The sequence below is a fragment of the Varroa destructor genome, unplaced genomic scaffold (genome assembly GCF_002443255.2).
Source record: "Varroa destructor unplaced genomic scaffold, Vdes_3.0 BEIS01000002.1, whole genome shotgun sequence".
NCBI classification, from domain to species: Eukaryota; Metazoa; Arthropoda; class Arachnida; order Mesostigmata; family Varroidae; genus Varroa; species Varroa destructor.
In genome coordinates, this window is record NW_019211455.1 from 58,570,466 (window position 1) to 58,576,471 (window position 6,006).

The 6,006-nt window shown below is 38.5% G+C and overlaps 1 protein-coding gene across 2 annotated transcripts in view; it reads right to left on the reverse strand.

The window, feature by feature from the left end:
- Nucleotides 1-6,006, reverse strand: part of LOC147758064 (uncharacterized) — a 47,694-nt gene that overhangs the window by 10,761 nt on the left and 30,927 nt on the right. The gene's annotated exons all lie outside the window — the stretch shown is intronic.

Below are 6,006 nucleotides of genomic sequence, written 5' to 3' on the forward strand. Positions count from 1 at the left end.
TTACATACTCAATAAGTATACTCGAAACAGCCTAAATGAGCAAATGACTGGATAAGCTCAATCTTGGCTTGATAATTTCTGCCAGTTGAAGCGGGCTTATGCGTCGAATAGAACACATGAACATTGCTGCTTTCAAAAGCGTTCTATAATTCCGTGTACTAAGACTAGCCTTCGGTCAACTCGTCCGACCGGACATAGGGATATTTGTATGTTGTGGTCAATTCGTATTATCACTTCGATTGTAGTTCGCCTTTTTACTTAAAGTCTACACTCGGTATATTGGCATCTATCCAAGGCACGCTAAATAATGTAAAATAATCCGTTTAAATTATAAAGAGCGTATCTGATTGTCCCGGCAGAAAATCATAGATTCTATCCCTGCTCTTCGCCACCGCAGACAAAAACCATATGATCACTAGTGTTTACTAGACGCTAATATACATCGAACGAGTGTGCTTTTATATAATGCACATTTCGTGTAAGGTTCTTCTGTCATCCGATCTCTCTATTTGCACGAAATTTTAAAAATAAATAATTATAGAAACACCCTTGTTCCTTTGAAGTCAACTCTGCTCGGCCCGGCTCTTCGTTGATATATTTTAATCACGAAGAAGCGAAAGTGGGCGACGCAACTGTCTCAAGGACGTAAGCGCGACAGGTCAATTGTATATTAATAGGTACGGCCGCAGAAGAAAGATGAGAAGTAGAAAATGACGACGATGGCGACGACCAGGAGCAGATACATACACGCAAACGTGAAGCGCCAGGGAATGTAATTAGGGCTCTGATATACGACTTTTTTTAGGTACCTTTGATGCTGGTTTTGGGCAGCAGTTGCTATCCACCAGGCGGGTGATTAAAGTGAGCACCTACTGCATGCTAAAAGCAGACGCACTCGTTTAACGAGCGACGAAGAGTGCCACAAAAGTCATCCAGCATTGGCTGTTTACGTTGCGAAATTCCGTTAATTATTGTCCCATGCTAAGTGTGTGTGTATAATGGGTACGCTTCTCCGTCCTCTGGTCGAATGCTTTCGTACTGAAACGGCACTACGTTCTGTTTCACTAAATGAGGGTATGAGATTGTATGCTGCAGACAAAACTGAAGTAGGTACAAGCTGTACAAAAGGTGACGCTTCTCATGCGTATCCGTTTCGTACACCTACCACGTGGACCCCAAGTTGAAAATACGCGCACTATATTTAGGTTGGGTTATTTCTTAGGGTGGAAATTTGTGCGAGGGATATGTAAGCGGCACACTAGCCGCTGTCGTCCCTAACTACAATTGTGTATCGTAGACTTCATTCTATTATTACGCTTTAAGTCCTGCGCTACATTTTTCCCTTCGAAGCTTCTTGCAGTCGTTTCTGTTGCATTAAATAGCTGCAATTCTGGCAGACAATGGGATACTGGAATTCAATATAGGTTTATATTTAACTAAAATCTCGATTTTAAACATAATTGAATCGATTACATCTTTAACGAAAGTTCATCCCATAATAGGAAAAGTTGTCACTTATTTCACATGACTGGTACACATATAATGTTTTGTTACCTTTTAGCCATATATAAGTATTTGTCTACTTTCTAAAGACTTCTCCTTTTAAATCCGTATTAATGTCCAATACAATTTAATTTATATCAAATTACCGTTATTACTGAGATGGCGTTGAGGTATACAACAAAGTATATATATAAGCATTACTATGGGCATTAGGATCATCAAGTTTTCGTCCTGTTAATGACTTTTAATGTACAGCGGGAGCCTGTTTTCCTACACGTGTTAACAATCGTTTAGGTTCTATATTACACACAGATTGGGGTTATAGAGATTCAATATATGGTTTATATATGTACACGTTGATATTAAACAAAAAATTCATTTCGGCTATTGTCACTACTTACCTTTTTTAGAAGTCAATAATGCTGATCAACCAATTACTGCTTTGAAATGTAGTATGTGAAGATATGCCACTGCCGATATAAGCATGTCTGAAGAGACAAATAGGCTGTAATGTCATACCTTGTCACTAGGAGAAAGGAGCACATTTGAAGCCGTACCTTTAGTAGAGCAAAAAGCTTTTGGGGGGCTTTATGCTGGCAGTAAAATTGCTTTATATCGTCCATAAAGATTCGAACTTGCAAGTTCGTACACATAGTGAAGAACTGATTGTTCACACACACAAATAATGCTTACGAACTTAAGAATAGAAAATTAATAATTGCCTGTTACAATTAAAAACGCGATATATATATATATGAATTTTGAAGAAATGAACTGTTTAAATTGATCTTATTGTCTATTTAAACTGATCCACCTCACATACGGATATAACGCGAGTTCACGAAACGACAAACCAATTGAGTGTTAGGAGCTAACACATCGCACTCGATTGTCGGAAATAACAACCCGTAGATGTTCGGGTACAATGTCTTTATTGTTACTTTTATTATAATAGTAATAAGAATGATTATTATTATCCTACTATCGTTATTATTCCGAGCTTATTCAAGATATTTGGTGAGGCTTCGGTTCTTGAAAGATGCACCTCATCTACCTCTCATTGCTGCAGTCGTTTATGTTTGTATTGCGTTCCGACCGGTCTGCATGCCGCATAAGCTAACGAAAAAGTAAAAGGTATGAAATAAAAAAACTTAACAGCCATAAAACATAATAGCTGTGAATGATGGCCTTGGCAAGGTCATCAGCGTAGTTCCCCCTTGCCCTCTAAAGGATGCGACCAAAATGCATTCTGGAAAAGTAAACCTTACCCTCATGCACCATCAGGGTTCAGCTACTGCGGCAAAAATAAAAAAATGTCCATGACCCAGTCCGCGCATCAGTGTATAACATACGTAAATTATGTGAAACGATCATTGGCTAAGAGTAGCATCTCACACTTTTTTCCCGCTGCATGTGCATCTCTTCGCACAACAGAGTACATAAAGCGCACATCCGCATCTGCTGATTGAAACAACCGTAAATATAATAATGTAATAACTCAGCTTGTTATACGAATGTAGCTAGCCCAGGTAGGATTCAGTAAATTTGCTTTGTTGCTTGTCGATCTGCGTGACTGCTCGCATCGAGCCCATACCCCTCCTCTCGTGCATTACGTACTTTTATCTATTTTCATAGAGGTAATATAATAAACTTGTAAGCGGCGACGGCAGCCGACGTTTTCATTGAGCTCTCTTCTAATTAGCGTCAAATAGATTAAAGGAGCCTTATTGCGATTATACATGGTAACGCTCGGTACCATCTTGCCAGTGCAGAAGCAGTCACAGCCAACTACCGCAACTTAATAACGAAAATCAAAAATGTTTCCTAAACAATTTTAGCTAAATTTATTTATTTAGCTATAAAAACATTATTTCGATAATTATCTATGAATTAACCTCAATGATGCTTTGTGATGCGCCTAGCACCACTACTACTGCAGATAAGTAAATGCTTTAAATGCTTTAGCGAAATTTCGATATATGATAGATAAATACTATGCAACATTATGCCTTATTAGACCGTTAGCCGTTTTCTCACTGGTAATGATTAAATTGTCTATACAATCGAGCGTACGGTAATATCAGTGAGAACTTTACGGTATCTAACAAGTTATTAAAAGAAAAACTTAAATCATTTGGTGCATCCACTTCGGCTATGGCGCGAGGCAGTAGAACAGGACGGTTTCTTGACCTGAGTATGTCGATATGACGTACAACGAGTTTGTCTTGTAGAAACCTTTTCAAGTGATGTTAACTTGCAATTTCCGCAATTCACTGGTTCAGACCCGGCTGCTTAGGTGCATCAGGGAACTTCGAAAAAGGCAGGGAAGAGAAATTAGATCAGGCCAGAATTTAAACAGGAGAGGGCTCTCGTGAAGAGAAACGTTGTCTAACCGTTTTTAGAGAACGTTTACGTCATACCAGAACTATAGATAGGCTGGTCGTTAGATATTTATTTTTGTTTATTCAGAACAATAGCGACCGTACCATTGGGGCTTAAATATTTGAAGCAGCAGTTGGAAAAGCTCTGCTTCACCTACACCACCGGCTGGCTTATGATGAATGATTTTGTCTTTTTATTATGTCACACTAAAAGTAGTTAGTTTTTGGCTTTTGATCACTTCATTTCACGCGCAAAATCATTTTAAGGCATCAAAATAAACTACTGACCATGAGTAATAGAGGTGCTCTTGACGAGTTGTTTACCCTAGTTACCTACAGAAAGCAAGAAAAACTGCGGCAGACGCACGATAGAGAAGGATTCAAAACTATATACTAATTTTATTATTTCAACTCAGTTTCCAATTTATAGTAGTTTTACGTATGAATCTGTACTCATTGCACTTGTATAAAATTTCTAGAAGTTTACGATCAGCGCCGCTAGCTGAGTTCGATTTTACGCAGTTGTTACCTTGTTTTGTGTCAAGCAGAAAATGAACAATACTCCGATACGATACTATTTTTTTTTTGTTCCACTTACTGTATAATAGTGATCTTCTGTTTAAGGCTGGCTCTTATTTAGCACTGTTAGAGCCGTGTTACGTAACCGCTAGTATCAGAATAAATTTCTTCATTCAGTAGCTGTACTATCAATGATGTAATATTTCATATAGTTTGATTTGTTATTAAGATTTCATTCTATTTGGCCTGTTGTGTAAATCAATAAATATATATTTATCGAGCATTTGATAGCGAACTGTTTCCTATATGGAATTGTCTTTCAGGTCCGTCGATTTCCTTCTGTTCACCGCTAATGTATGTCCATCCATGATTATCGCAACACACGCAGATCAGTGTAACCAGCAGTATAGTACACATTTGTATATACAGTACAGAACAAAGCCTACATATACAGGCATTGTGTACAATGCAAACGTATAACCTTCACAACACTAGTCATACATTCCCAGCACCCACATGAATATGCATGAATGATCACAAACAAGAATACACACACTCAAATTCTGGTTACATTCATTCAGTTAGTGGGGCGAACGCCGTTCAGCGAAACGCGTCGTTGGCTAAGTCGACCGTCAAGCCACGTAACGGCGACGCCATAACAGTTACCGCTGCTGCCTTTAGCGTAAACGAAATAAGAACTGTAATGCCCCGATTGTTCGTACATTCAACAAAACAACGCGGCCAGATGGAGCATTCGTCGATACAAAGCTCTCTTCGTATTTTACTTCGGCTTTATTTGCGGGACGGGAAATTTCTGCTTTCTTTCTGTTTTTAGTTACTTCTCGTCGATTCATTTAGCATTAGCAGCAGCAGCAGCAGCGGTGGTGGCCGCAAAAGGCTTAGCACCCCAGGACAAAACAGGAGGCTCGAACGGTTCGCTTTTCATTTAGTCGTTATAAACGTTATGGTGATGCTGACGATTAGCAAGTTACGGGGAACATACGTATTACGGTTGTAGTTGATAATGTTGCTTTTCCAGCACTTGCTGTATCTGCATCCAACACGACCGTGGGGAAACGTAAACAATAAACAAATGCATAGCGATGGTAAAATATAGTCATGAAATAATTTCGGTGGTATTATTGTTAAGCAACTTATTACTGGGTATCGTAAATCCTACTATGAGAATACGATTGATACTTGTTGCTTTTGAACGCCTTGTTACTCAGTCATATTATATAAATATATATATATATATGTATAGGTATTAAGCAGAAATCATAGGTCGTTTTGTTTACTGCTTTTCGGTACGGCCCACAGTATATATAACCTATAATAAGCATGGGCATTGTACGTAAGTAAATCAACAAATGATAAGTTTAGCCGGCAAAATGGAACGAACTAAATGCTCCTAAAAGTTAGTTATACAAATACTCGTCTACTTTATCATGTTACCTTACTCATATGATTTGCGTAAATGTCAACGAAGCTCACAATCGTGAGAACTGTAAGTGGAAATACGTGTTCAACATTCAATGTCAGATTTACTATAGTTCCTCAACGAAGCCTAATTAGGCTTGCAGGATCACCTAATCGACAGACT